Consider the following 15176-nt stretch of genomic DNA (forward strand, 5'->3'; position numbering starts at 1 on the left):
ACTGATACTACTACTTCATTGACCTAGAATTAGTCTAAAATATTAATCAACAAGCAGTAATTAGGTGATCTAATCGCACCTAGGTGAATAATAGGTTAGTGGCAACTCCATCAAATTTTTCATATTATTATCCCTTGCCATCCTAGGACCCTTTCTACTGGACGTTGCAACAGCTTCGCGACTCCGCTAGAAACTTTAGAGAGTCAAGCCATTAATTAGCTATGAATTATCCCAAATATGAATTCAATGGTCTTTTGATTACTTCATGATACTTTATGACTCTTATATGCATGTTGTGTATGTGCACAATTTGATGATATGTGGGGGTTTGGGGAATAGGTTAAGTATGTGAACACACAACTGCACGAGCCTTCTACCCGAGCTTTACCCTTTAGCATTAGATATGGGTGCAGTACAATTAGCTCTCATGAGACAAGGTCTTTGGGGGCATGTCAATCACTTCGCTTAGTTTGTACTTTGTCCAAGCCCATTAGGTGAGGATAGGGGACATGCTGAGAACCTTTTTTCGATAGTGAACAGAGCTGAAACCACACGTATTTAACTTTAGCTTCCTCCCTTGGGATAGAGCCTCAAAGAAAAAAAAAACCTGTAAGTGATAAATCCACCTGGGGCTAGGACAAGAACTTCATCCTTTTTCATATAACTTGGTTTAATCCTTATTATGTCTGATTAAATTCCTTGATATGTTGTCTTATATTTTTTGCATTCATATTAAGCATACATACTACCTTGCCAAAATTTTGAAATAGCCCAAAATTACACCATGGATAGCTCTATAGTGGTGCATAAAGAGGAAGAATTGGTGCATAAAGAGGAAGAAGCCCCAATTTAGATATATTCTAAAAGCTAGCAGAGTCATCAAAGAGATAGTCTAAGTAAAGAGGCTAATGTGGTGTTGTCGGCTCGAGTCAGTATTGATACTCAATTGAATTCAATGAAAGAGTTGAAGATCATTTGGGCCGGTTGGACAGTTGAAAGGTGCTTGAAATTCTCCCAATTATACAGTCACGTCGCATTCCTGCCTCATGCAGTAGTGAATTTAGAAGTGCCGAGTGTTTTGGTGGAATTCTAGAATCCTTCTTATCATTGCTTTACTTTTGAAAGGGTAGATATGGCTCCAACTATCAATGAATACACGTCACTGCTGCACTTGATGAAGTCTCGTTCGCCTTATAGAATGTATAGACACAATCCTAAAGTGTCTCGTAGGAGGTAATTATGTAGGATGATAGGGGTTAAAGCTCAGAAAATAAATCGACAGCTTAAAAAGGGGGCTAGGAAAATTTCTCGAGAAAGCTTGAAGATTCTAATGGAAGGGAAGGAAAAAGAGGAAATTCACATGAGTATACTGGTGCTTGCTATCAACGGGTTGGTAATCTTTCCCAAAGAATTGGGAGTTGTTGACCAGGAATCAATATCTTTTGTGGCTCAAGCTTATAACGGGATTAACCCAATACCTGGCATCCTAGCAAAAACTTTTCAGGTCTCTTAACTATTGTAGAATTAAAGGAAAAAGCAGATTGAGGTGTTGTGTCTCGATGCTTGACGTCTGGTTCATAAGTCGTCTACCATGTAAGGAGGGTTATTTTCATCCCATATTTTCAAGTCTTCAAATTCCACTAGCTGATTTTGAAAAGGCCAAGTGGGAAAAGCAACTAAACAAACGTGAATGGGGTGAAAGAATGCGGAACTAGATAAGAAGGGGATTTGTGTATTGTGCTCCATGAATAAGACACGCGGATATGATATACAGATGTGGAGCATTTCCATGGGTCCATTTACTAGCCCATGGGGAGGAATAGCCTACGCTTCTTTTATGTTTAGGAGACAGGTAAGGTCTTGTCAGTTCATACCCATGATGCATGAATTGGTTGATTCATAGTTCACTTGTGACTAGAAAGGAGTTTAGAAGCGAATTGGGAAATTTGTGGCAAAATGGAAGGCCATCCATTTGATAGATTTAGGCAACTGTATTGCAAGAATCCAGGGAGACTGATAGATGGTGCACTAGCATAATTAATCCTCAGTTCACAGACTTCCAAATACCAAGAACTCAAAAGGTTCTTTCCTCTCAGGTAGAATCCTCAATGATTGCTCAATCCCAAATGAAACAAGAAGCTAAAAAAAGTAAAAAAAAAACAAAAAACAAAAAAAAAAATCAAAATGGCAGAAGGGACTTCATTCTTTTGAAAAGAGAGCTATGGGGGCTAAATTAGCAAAGCAAAGGGAACGTGGAATAATTTTACAATGTCAAAGGAACGTAAAGAAAAAAAAAAGGGACAAGTGCATACAAGCCAAGGAAGAGATAATAGCTTTGAGGAAAAGGGTAAAAATGCTCCAAACAGAAGCTAAAATCAATAGATAGTTGTTAAAAGTTGTTGAATATGAGAATGAAAGGAAGTCTTAAGCCTTATAGGAACTTAAAGCATGAACGCAAAAATAGGACAATGAGCACAAGAAGTTACAAGCCTAGTATTAGGAAGTTGTAAAAGGCAGAACACTGGAGAGATGAATTTCGAACACCGGACCGTCAAGCTTTTAAGAAAACTTCTCATGACAGAGAGGATGAAGCGAGTGGAACACAATGTTGATTCGAATACGCAGTGGAAACACACACAACTCGAATTCGGAACAAGTAATGTAAGCACTCAACAATGAATATACGGAAATTAACAATCAACAACAATGAGAATAATGGAAAGAAATAAAATCAATAACACAAGAATTGCGCCTATGTCCACAGGAGCAAGCGGTTGATTTGCACTATCAGATTGTAAAGCTTTTATCAAGGGTTACAAAATATAGTTTATATATCTAACCCTATGCGCATAGATGACTTAGACTACATCTAAAACACTTCTGTAGCAATCCCTAGAGGAAAAAACTTTCGAATCCTCCAATCTACTAATCTCTAAATTCAATGATCCACAACTTGCACCGAGCAAAACCGTCAACGGTTTCATGCAAACTATTAACGGTTAAATACTGAGAGGAGTTGTTGTAGACTGAAATTGTTGATGATTTCAAGGAAACCATCAATGGTATGATACCAAGAGCAAACCGTCACTCATACCATTGACCAAACAGTCTACGGTTTGATCCTATAACTAGCTTCCTTGTTCTTTACATCACTATGCTTCCCCGACGCATGCATTCCACTCAAATATATGCCACATCTCTAACACACAGGATGTATTCCAAAAAATTTAAGCCTATAATTATATACGATGTACTGGGCGTTTTCATTAGAAATCTGTGTAATAAGATTGTCTGGGGGAAATCTAGAAAAGTAATAAAAAAGCGATCATGTTTCTTGTATTTGCTTTCTTTGGAGTAAAAAGGGTTTTTTTTTGTGAATTTTGGAAAAGTAGTTATTTAGCTTGCATTGCATAAACATTAATGCATTCTACACACATCCATGCATATATAATCATGTACTCATAAAAAAAATAGTTATTTAAAAAAATAAAGAAAAAGAAAGGAATTAGTCAAGCAGAGTTTGAAGGCCAAAGTTAAGCAGCACAAGACAACTCTGCATTACAATACTAGGCAGCAAACTAGAATCATGAGTGAACAATTGGAAAACCGCATGATGGATTTAGAATAGAGCCATGAGGAGGTGAGCCAAGATGTCAGGGAGATTAAACTGAATTTGTACAACTGAAGAATAAAATTTATAACTAAGAAAATTCTGCTGTAACTAATATATAACTGTTGCGTGCTGGTAAACAATTGTATAACAGGCTGAAGACCAAGACTGCTGTGTTGCTGATAAGCTGCTGTGTTGTTGTGGAACTGGATAATTGAAAACTGCTAATACGCCCCCTCATGATGGTGATGGGGAATAAATATTCAACACACCCATCTTGCACAAAATATGATAAAAAACATCATAACCTAAAGCCTTTGTGAAAAGATCTGCTAACTGGTGATGAGTGGAAACATGAAGAATATTTAAAAAACCAGCTTGAACCTTCTCCCAAACTAAATGACAATCGATGTCAATGTGTTTCGCACTTTCATAAAAAATAGGATTGGAAGCAATATGCATAGCAGCCTGATTATCACAAAATAAAGAGATGGGTAGGGATACTGAAACACCCAAATCATTGAGAAGATTAACAAGCCAAGTAAGTTCACAAGAAGTTGTTGCCATAGCTCGATACTCAACTTCAACAGAAGATCTGGAAATGGTTGTTTGTTTCTTAGATCGCCATGAAACAAGAGAGTTACCAAGAAAAATGCAAAAACTAGTAACAGATCGGTGAGAGTCAGGGCGGCTTGCCCAATTAGAATTAGTAAAAGCTATAAGTTTCAGAGATGAATGAGCACTAAAGAATAGACCCTGGCCAAGAGATGATTTCAGATATCGAAGAATGCGATAAGCTGCATGAAGATGAGGTAGTCGAGGCTTATCCATGAACTGCGTAAGTACTTGAACTGAAAAAGCAATATCAGGTCTTGCGATAGTGAGATATAATAATCTTCCAACAAGACGGCGATATGGTAAAGGATTCGGGAGTAAATCACCTTCAGTATGAGAGAGCTTGAGATATTGAGTCATTGGGAATGAAACAGATTTAGAACCAAGAAAACCAGTGCCCTGTAAAATATCCAAAACATATTTTCTTTGACAAAGAAAAAATCCCTTAGAGGAACAAGCTACCTCAAGGCCCAAAAAATATCTCAAGCAACCAAGGTCTTTAATTTTGAAAGCTGAATGGAGAAAATATTTAGTGGCATTGATGGATGATATACTGGAGCTTGCAAGAATAATGTCATCAACATATACTAGAAGAACTGTAAAAATTGTGGCAGACTTTTGAATAAAAATACAGGAATTAAATTTTTACTGATGAAAGGCATAATTAATTAAAGTCATAGTCAGCTTGGAAAACCACTGCCTGGATGCTTGCTTTAAACCATAAATGCTCTTATGAAGTCGGCAAACCAAATCATTATTTCCTTGAATTCCATAGCCAGGTGGTATTTTCATGTAAACTTCTTCAAATAAATCACCATGGAGGAATGCATTATTTACATCAAGCTGATGAACAAACCAATTTTTAGATGCAGCAACAGCTAACAAGCAACGTATGGAAACCATTTTAGCAACTGGAGAAAATGTTTCAAAATAATCAATGTCCTCTGTTTGATTAAATCCTTGGGCTACTAATCGAGCCTTAAATCGCTCAATAGAACCATCTGAATTAAATTTTATTTGATACACCCATTTGCAACCAATAGGTTTGTGACCAGGAGGCAAAGAAGTAATAGAGCAAGTTTTATTTTCCTCAAGTGCATGTATTTCAACATTCATAGCATCACGCCATTCAAGAATCTTGACAGCTTGATGATAATATTTAGGTTCAAATTGAACAGAGACATTTAAGGCAAAAGAACGATAAGCTGGAGAAAGATGAATATATGATAAAACAGAGGATAAAGGATAGGGATTACCTGAAGAATGCTGAAGAGAGTTGTGAGAAGAAGAAAGGACTGAGTTAAAATTTCTGGCCAAAGAACAATGATAGTCATGAAGATAAGAAGGTGAATTTCGTGATCGTGTTGAATGTCGTAGTGGAACTGAAATGGGGTTAGAAATGGTGGATGATGGTATTAAAGTATTAGATGGAGATGGAATATTTGATGAAAAAATAGAATCATTAAAATCAACATCTGGTGGTTGAACTGGTAGAATAGTATTTGAAGTTTATGGTTTTGTAAGAAAATCAGATGGTAAGGCAGCAAAAGGAAAAATATGTTCATGAAAATTGACATCCCGAGAAACAAAAATTTGATGAGTTTGTAAATCAAATAACTTGTAACCTTTGATGCCAAAAGGATAACCAAGAAGAATACAAGGACGAGAACAAGCTTCAAATTTATGAAGATTGAATGGAAGGGTAGAAGCAAAACAAGACGAGAACAAGCTTCAAATTTATGACGATTGAATGGAAGGGTAGAAGCAAAACAAAGTGCACTAATAACTCTCATGTGAGAATATGAAGGAGGTTTAGCAAAAAAATCTCATAAGGAGTTTTGTTTGACAAAAGAGGAGTGGGGGTATGATTTATGATATATGTAGCATCTAAAACACAATTAGACCAGAAAACTAATGGTAGATGTGCTCGAAAACTAATTGCTCTTGCAACATTGAGTAGATGTTAATGTTTTCTTTCTACAGCTGAGTTCTGTTGAGGAGTAGCAACGCAATATTTTTGATGAATAATGCCATTTGAACGATAAAATTCAGACATATTGAATTCAAGACCATTATCAGTTCGTATAATCTTAACAATAGCCTGAAATTGGTTTTTGATTAAAGCAAAGAAAGAATGAAGTAGCATGCGAGTTTTAGATTTGCACTTCATGAGATAAATCCATGCACACCTAGAATAATCATCAACAATGGATAAAAAATAACAAAAACCTTAGAAAGAAGGAATTGTAAAAGGATCCCAAATATTTGCATGAATCAATTGAAAATTAAAAGTTGATACAGATTGACTATGTTGAAATGGTAATTTGTGTTGCTTCGCAAGGGGGCAAATATTACAAATTTGATGATTATTCAAAGGAGCAAGTGAAATATATTCGCGCAACATATGTAAACAACTATGAGATAAATGTCCTTGTCATTGATGCCAAAGATCAAACGACTGGTGTACATTATTTGAAAAAGAAGAATTAACAGTAGATGTAACTGAATGATTTCTAGTTGAGAAAGGAAGTAGATAATAGAGACCATTAAGCAGTCGGCCCAGTCCAATCGTCTTCCATAGCCGCATGTCCTGAATATAGCAGAAGGAAGAGGAGAAAATTAGACAACAAGATGAGGTTGATGATAATTTGCTAGCAGAAATAAGATTGAAATTGAAAGAAGGAATGCAAAGAACATCATGTAAAATTAAAGATGATGATAAAGTAACAGTTCCTATATGAGTTATAGACACACGAGTACCATTTGATAGATTGACAAAAGATTTAATCGAAGAAGTGATGGTAATTAAAAAACAAATATCCCTAACCATGTGGTCAGTTGCACATGTGTCTATGATCCAGGAAGTTGAAGAAGATAAAGAAGAAGAACAATTAAAAGATATACCTATCATACACATTGGAGTTAAAGAACTACCATTGAGAACAGATGACGCAGCCAAAGCTGAGGATGAAGCAGGTGATGGTTGAAGAAGAGCTAACAATTGATTGCATTGCTCTTGAGTAAAAGGAAAAACAGAAACCTCTGAAATGGCTTGATTTGCAGAAGAATTGCCTTTTTTTTTATTTAGTAAATTTAAAACCTGTCGGGAAAGCATGAATTCTGTAGCATTTGGGAATAGTATGACCTGAAATTCCACAATGAGAACATATAGGCCTGTCTTTCTTGAAAGATTTTGAATTAACAGATGATGGTGAAGCATTTGTGGCCATGGCAGTAGAATAAAAAATTGGAGTAGAAGTTGCTATAAGTTGACGTTGACCTTCATCTTGAAGAAGAGAAAATGCTTTCTTAATAGTGGGAAGAGGATCCATCATTAATAGCTGCCCTTTTATGGCTGAAAATTAATCATTCAAACCCATAAGAAATTGAATTGTGTAATCAAATTGTTCACGATCAAATATTTACTGAAGTGCTCCACAAGAACATGATGGTGAACAAGAACAATGAGGAGTTGGACGATAAGTTTGAAGTTCATCCCAAAGTATTTTCAAATGACTGTAATATTGAGTAATTGATAATTGGCCTTGAAAAAGATCTGATATCGATTTCTATAACTAATAGACACGCGGAGCACTGCTTCTTGAAAATCTCTGTTGCAGATCCAGCCGTATGCTTCTTGCATTGTCAGAGAACAAGACGCTAGAAATAATGTCTTTTGATAATGAACTTGTAATTCATGCAACAACCATGGAGTTGCAGCGTCCCCAAACAGATTGAAGAGGATCATTAACATCTAGATGTGGAAGAGAACCATCAATGAAGGAAAGTTTATTTTTAACATGAAGGGAAGTAATCATGGAACGACTCCAAGTATGATAATTTGTTTCAATGAGAGGTGTAGTAACAAGAGCAATGCTTGGATTATTCCCATGATGTAAGATATAGGGATTAGTAAAATTATCAACTGTGGATGAATTAGAGGTAGACGAAGATGCCATGAAAGCTGCAGTAAAGCTTCAAAAAAAAATACAAAGAATACAGAGGAAGTTTAGAAATGCTCTGATACCATATTAAAACTGGAATGAAAATTTATCATTTTATTCACACTGATAAAGAATGATTACATAATGTCCTTTTATACATATTTATACATATTGTAATAACTGAATTTGTACAACTGAAGAATAAAATTTATAACTAAGAAAATTCTACTGTAACTAATATATAACTGGTGCGTGGCGGTAAACAATTGTATAACAGACTGAAGACCAAGACTGCTGCGTTGCTGATAAGCTGCTGTGTTGCTGTGGAACTCGATAACTGAAAACTGCTAATAGAGAGAGAGAGAGAGAGAGATTAATGCCGGCCTGAGAAGATCATTATGTTGGCTCTAATACAACTAGATATTTAATTAGAAATTAAAGTACAACTCAACAGATTGATGGTGCATCCATGTACTTGATTAGTTTACGAGTTTAAAGAAGCGGGCAGATTTTGTTAAGTAGATATGATGTTCTTAAACAGTATTGTTGGACATGGTAATATTGGCGGCGTTGACAGATGTTTCTTCTTCTGGCCGCCCAGTTCTGCAACTGATGAACAGAGAGGCTGTGAAGCAGACGATGCGATCAACCATCATTCTCTTCATTAGTTTCCTCTTCGGCGGTACAATCTCGCCGCCACCATAACCTCCATTCTTCTTCTTCATCTTCATCGTCATCTTCTTCTTCTTCTCGTTGCCTTCAGTAGCTTCCAAGTACGTAGGCTCCGCCTTCAGTACCCCTGCAATATTCCACTCTCCCACCATTCTCTCTCTCTCTCTCTCTCTCTCTCTCTCTCTACGTGTCTGTGCGTGTAATGAATTAAGAGACCAACGCGGCTTGCAGCTCCTTATATAGTCGATAGCTAGGAGAAAGCTACACATTGGAGATGGCCGGTGACCCCATCTGGGGTTTCCGTTGGAAATGACAATAGTAGCGATGGCGACTTATGTACGTCGCTCTTTGCAAAATAGGAAAATAACAATATTATTCCTTTTTCCATAATGAAATCACGTATATATGACCTAAAACTCCTACCTAGACGTAGACAAGCCTTTGGGATCCATCACCAAATCGGGGGATGTAATCATTACTACCTCTTCATTGACACGGCAAATAGGAAATCAAACTTACTTACCACTTTAGATCTACAAGACCCTACTTTATCCTTATTACTTGAACAAATTCGGTTTAACATTACGAAGGAGTCGATCGAAACCAATAAAATCATTTTAATTGTGCCAAAATGTAACAAACTAATCACTTTTTTTATGTCAATCAAGTTGATTTAGTTTTAAATAATTGAATTGAGCTACTAGGAGTATATGACTCATATAATTAGAGGTAACATGTGATTATTATGAGCCTGCTGTGTTTCGAGTCATCCAAAAAAAAAAAGTATATAATTGTTAGTCGGTAGTTAAGTAATCATAAGCTTAAAACCAATTTAATTTAAACTATTAACATTAATAGAATTGATATGTTTAATTTAAAGCACCAAACCAGAGGGATGAAAACATTGTGACTAACTCATTGACCAAACAAATTACAAGACACATTATAAAGAGTAAAGAAAAACTTTTATAACATAGTTATACGTCAACCTTATATTCTTTTATTTTTTGGATAAATATATACTCTCAATTTTATATCTATTCTATTAGGCAACTTAATTTATTTTTTTCCCATTCTTTAAGTAAATAAAATCATGTTATATCTCAAGCACAATTTTCTTTTTATAAGGCAAAAGAATGTATTTATTTTCTAAATAAAAAATTAATAAGACAAATATTTATTATGGGAAGGAGGAAAACTTAGAATTATATTATTTATTTAGAAATTATTATCATTTAATTAGATTAGTTTATAAATGATACACTATACCCTTTCAAATACTAAGATTGTTTTGTCAAAATTATAAGCGTGTTATTTATAAATATTTCTGCAGTGTTCTTCTGTTATTTACCTTTAGAGTGAACCATCAGGAGTCAATTTCTATCCAAAGCCGCACTAGTCCTCTGCTTAACATAAGGTCATTGGGCTAGTCAAAAAAATAAAATAAAAAATGAAGCATTTTGGTGTCCAGTATGCTACAAAATAAATGTTGAAAATCAAATGTAAGATTTTAATCATATTCAATAACATTATGAATTACTTGAGCTTGGAGAAAGAATTTAAAGTTCAAAATATTTTAATTTATGAAATTTTAAATAAAATTCAATGCATTTTGCCACTATTTTTTGTCCAAATCCATATAAATTGAAATACGAGAGATTCCAATCTCAAATTTTCAAATACATAATAAGTACAATCTCTAATTGATATTCAAAAAAATATTTTGGTCACTAAGACTTTTTATAAACAGACAAATTTTGACGAGCATTTTATTATAATCTTCTTATAGTAATGACGTTTATATTAAAAAGAAAATAAATACATATAATTAGTATCTATAAATGTGTGATTGAGTAATTAATGACCTTTATTGATTTTCTTCTAAACAAATTGTGTCATCTCAATTTTTAATTTTATGAAGTGTTTCTTGCTCTAATTTTTCTTATTCTTCTTTTTTATTACCGTATTTTTCTTCCTTCTAATTTATTTGCCATGGATAGGGGTGCTCAACCAGTCGGTTCAACCAAATTCGGTTATTTAACTGAATTAATCAAAATTTTCTGTTAAAAATAATCTCTAACCAAACCGACTGAAATAGTCATTGTAACCGAACTATACTCGACCGAACCAACTTTTCGAGTAATTCAGTTAACTGAATTTTAATGAAATAATTTAAAATTAGCTATAAAAGCAAAATATAATTGCAAATTTTAAAATTAATTATAAAATTAATGTTTACCCTTTCTTTTAATTGTAAGAGTTGAATTAAGAGAATGACATTGATTTAATAAATAAATTAAGAAAGTCGAACAATTATATAATATATAATATATCAATTATATTTAATGTTAATAGTCAATATGTAATTTTTAATTAATTAGTAATTTGGGTAAGTTTAACTTGACTTCACCACCTAAATTTCTCCAGCATATTTAATTTAAAGCATACACCTACAAATGTTGTGTTCACAAAATTTTATTAGCAAAATCCACATTATGTTTCAAAAAATAATTAAGACAATTTGTGTAACCATGATAATGTTTAATTAAATTAGTTTTTATATTGCCAATGTTTAAGCAACAAGCATGAGTATGTTTAGTTAAATTAGTTCTTATATTGTCAATGTTTACTTTCCATGATTTGTGTGCTAGCCCGCTATAATATAAATTATTATATGACAATTTGTGTAAGCATTCAAAATTTGTATGTACATATTTAACAAAAATAAAAATTACTTTTAAGTAACCATGAATTAGCTAGAAAATATTTACATGTTAATCGAAAATATAAGTAATATTTCTTACATTATAAATAATTTTAATACTCAATTAATATTATTTTGTTTGTAATAATATGTTAGAAAATATTATGTTAGAAATTTGGAATAAACAATTAGAAAATAAAAAATTTAACTATTATAAACAATTTGGAGGTCCGCTGCTTTAGCGTGACTTTACAGGGAAATGTGTCGCACTGCTTACCACTCAAAGACACAGATTGTTGGTCCACTTCGCCTACTACAGGTTTGGACATGGGAGAGATTTTCGTCCTTACCTCCTACGGGCATATACTAAAAAGGCAATAATCTTTGATGAATGGTCCATTATATTTTTTTTATATCAAATATCATTTAAAATGAAAAATGGGTCTAATATGATTAATAGTTAAAAAAAAATGTTAAGGATGCGTAAAATTAAAATTTTATTAATTGATTTGATATATTATTTATATAAAAAATGGAATTATTTTTTTTTATAATATGTTTTCTCCAGTGTCATACATATGAGATAATATGCATAAAACAATAAATAAATAGAGGTGTAAATTAAGAAGGATGTGACACTTTCGTAATAAAAATTAAATAAAAAAAAAAAAAACTAACCATTTGACTAGAAAAGCACACGGTACCGCGTGAATTATTTTCCGTACGCATTACAAAAATAGAAAATACACTCTAATTTAACAGCATGATAGAACCACGCAACGGGTTACGGACGTCGACGACGGCGAGAGCTTCCTTGAGTGGCGGCCGCCGTCACGGGGGAGGATGCCTCCCCGCCGTTGCAGCGGTGATGGTCATGAGAGTGGAACGAAAGAAAGAATGTAATTGACCAACCTCCTCTTGGGTGGTATCAGGTTAGCTCCCATTATTAATTATTCTTTGGTTTGAAGGTCGGCGCCAGTGGCTCCGCCGCCTCCTCCGTCAACCGGCGCGGCTCCGCCGTGCTAGTCTTGGCCCCGATCATCTCTTCCGTCCACCGGCGCATCTAGCTAGCTCCACCAATTGTTTGTGACTTGAATATTTGTGAGGGTTGATTTATAAGAGTATAATTTCATTACTTTATCAGGCTACCTTCCATTATTAATTATTCTTTGGTTTGCAGGTGGACGCCAGTGTTTCCATCGCCTCCTCCATCAACCGCCGCGGCTCCGCCCACCGGCCCATCTAGCTAGCTCCACTTATTGTTTGTGACTTAAATATTTATGAGGGTTGATTTATAACAGTATAATTTCATTAATTTGAAAAAAAAAAAAAAAAAGGGACAGATACTGCAAGTATGGATCGACCTTCCAGTCAATAAAATAATAGCATAATTAATTAAGAACTGAATCTACAAACATGATGCAACCACAGATATAGCTCATATATTCTAAGTAGAAGCCAAAGAACTTTCAGAAATTAACAAGCCTCCCTATTAACCTCAATCTCTTGTTGCTAAAACCCGCTTCTTCCATTGACGTCCGCGGGTTTACTGCGAGACCTTCCTTGAGTGGCGGCCGGTGCCCACGGCCGCTCGGCGGCGGTGGTGAGAACCGAACAGGAGAGAGAGGATGTAATCGGGCATCATGGTCTTCACTAACAATAGGTGCGGCTCCGCCGTGCTAGTCTTGGCCCCGATCATGTCCTCCGTCCACCGGCGCATCTAGCTAGCTGCACCTATTGTTTGTGACTTAAATATTTGTGAGGATTGATTTATAAGAGTATAATTTCATTAATTTATCAGGCTACCTCCCATTATTAATTATTATTTGGTTTGAAGGTCGACGCCAGTGGCTCCGCTGCCTCCTCCGTAGACCGCCGCGGCTCCACCGTGCTAGCCTTGGCCCCGATCATGTCCTCCGTCCACCGGCGCATCTAGCTAGCTCCACTTAATGTTTGTGACTTAAATATTTGTGAGGGTTGTTTTATAAGAGTATAATTTCATTAATTCGAAGAAAAGTAAAAAAAGATACTGCAAGTATGGATCGACTATATATGAAGCTTTCAGTGAATAACATAATAGGAATCTACAAACATGATGCGACCACAGATATAGCTCATATATTCTAAGTAGGAGCCAAGGCACTTTCAGAAATTAACAAGCCACCCTATGAACCTCAATCTCTTATTGCTAAAACCTTCTTCAATTCACGTCTGCGGGTTTACTGGACGACGGCGACGGTGGCGACTGCGACGACGAGACCTTCCTTGAGTGGCGGCCGGTGCCCTCGGCCGTGCGGCGGTGGTGGTGACAGCGGAACAGGAGAGAGAGAATGTAATCGAGCATCATGGTCTTAACTAACTTCCTCCTGGGTGGTATCAGGCTCCCATTATTCTTTGGTTTGAAGGTCGATGCCAGTGGCTCCGTCGCCTCCTCCGTCAATCGCCTCGTCTCCGACGTGATCCCGATCATGTCTTTCTTTCAGTACCTGCTCCGGCTGGCTCTCCTCAATGGATGGGTTGATTTATAAAATTATACTTTTGAGCTTAGTGAAGAATGAAATATAAAATGCTATTGAAGCTTCCGAGAAGTAACCATTGTTGCTCTCCATTAAAAAAAAATAAAAAGAAAAGAAAAGAAAAGAAAATTTTGACTCGTATGACTGGTGGGTAGGGATGGAAGTGCATTACTTGCTGCATAAGTTCTATTTGAGGAGAACACTCATTTCAAACCCTCTCGGGTTCGTTTCCACCTCTGAATTCCTGAATTTACCTTTCCTTTGAAGTTGTGGGGTCAACTTTAAGGGGCGCAGGATTAGTCACGTGGATCGTAAAACGGACGCGTGGATACCCGGTGCGTAATCCAAAAAAAAAAAGGAGAACACTCATTTATTGATCCACGTAACATATAATTATTAAAATAAAATATTTTTTACATTTTTTGTGTAATAACATATAAAAATAATTATATTTTTCTATTACATAATTTTTTTCTATATATTAAAACACAAATATTTATTTTGATATAACATCTTATTATTTGAGTATATTACATTATTATATATTATAAAATTATTTCTTGAGATAAAGGTAAATTTATTAAAAGTGAAGAAGAAAGCAAGAAGTTTAAACTTTTCAGGGGACAAAAATAGCAAAGAACTAGCCTCGAGTCTGGCAGAATAGTAACTGACCTGAAACAAAAAGAAGAGAATACCCCTTGTTACCCCCGTTGAGCTTGAAATATTTAATCTTTTGTTTAAATCCATCAAATGATCACACCCCACACTATGGCAGTTTTGGAACATTAGTCTCAAACGAAATCTAAATGAATAAATAGATGCATGATTCCCCCACAAAGAGAAAAGAAAACGTAACAAAAGGACAAAAGAAAGAATCAAAGCAAAGAAGAAATAAGGGACACGCATCATTTGTTTTAGTCAATTCATCCTTTGATAAAATCCGTGATTTTGAGCCTCATATACCCTTTCTTCTTTAACCGATACCCACAACACACATTGCGGTCTGAATGAAAGACCTGACCAGATTGGCACACGTTGTTGTCTCAAATGATTTATCAGACTCAATTTTTGAACCTGAACTACGTAATGATCTGATCTTGAAAAGGGTATGTAGG

The 15176-nt window shown here is 35.2% G+C and overlaps 1 long non-coding RNA gene across 1 annotated transcript in view; it reads left to right on the top strand.

Moving 5' to 3' along the window:
* LOC131161663 (uncharacterized) overlaps positions 1-14079 on the top strand; it is a 33435-nt gene extending 19356 nt beyond the window's left edge. The window contains exons 3-4 of the long non-coding RNA XR_009138591.1: positions 12514-12646; positions 12726-14079. This is a non-coding gene — a long non-coding RNA (uncharacterized LOC131161663). The remainder of the gene's footprint in view (positions 1-12513; positions 12647-12725) is intronic.
* Positions 14080-15176: the final 1097 nt, after the last annotated feature.

Source organism: Malania oleifera, chromosome 8 (assembly GCF_029873635.1).
Source record: "Malania oleifera isolate guangnan ecotype guangnan chromosome 8, ASM2987363v1, whole genome shotgun sequence".
NCBI classification, from domain to species: domain Eukaryota; kingdom Viridiplantae; phylum Streptophyta; class Magnoliopsida; order Santalales; family Ximeniaceae; genus Malania; species Malania oleifera.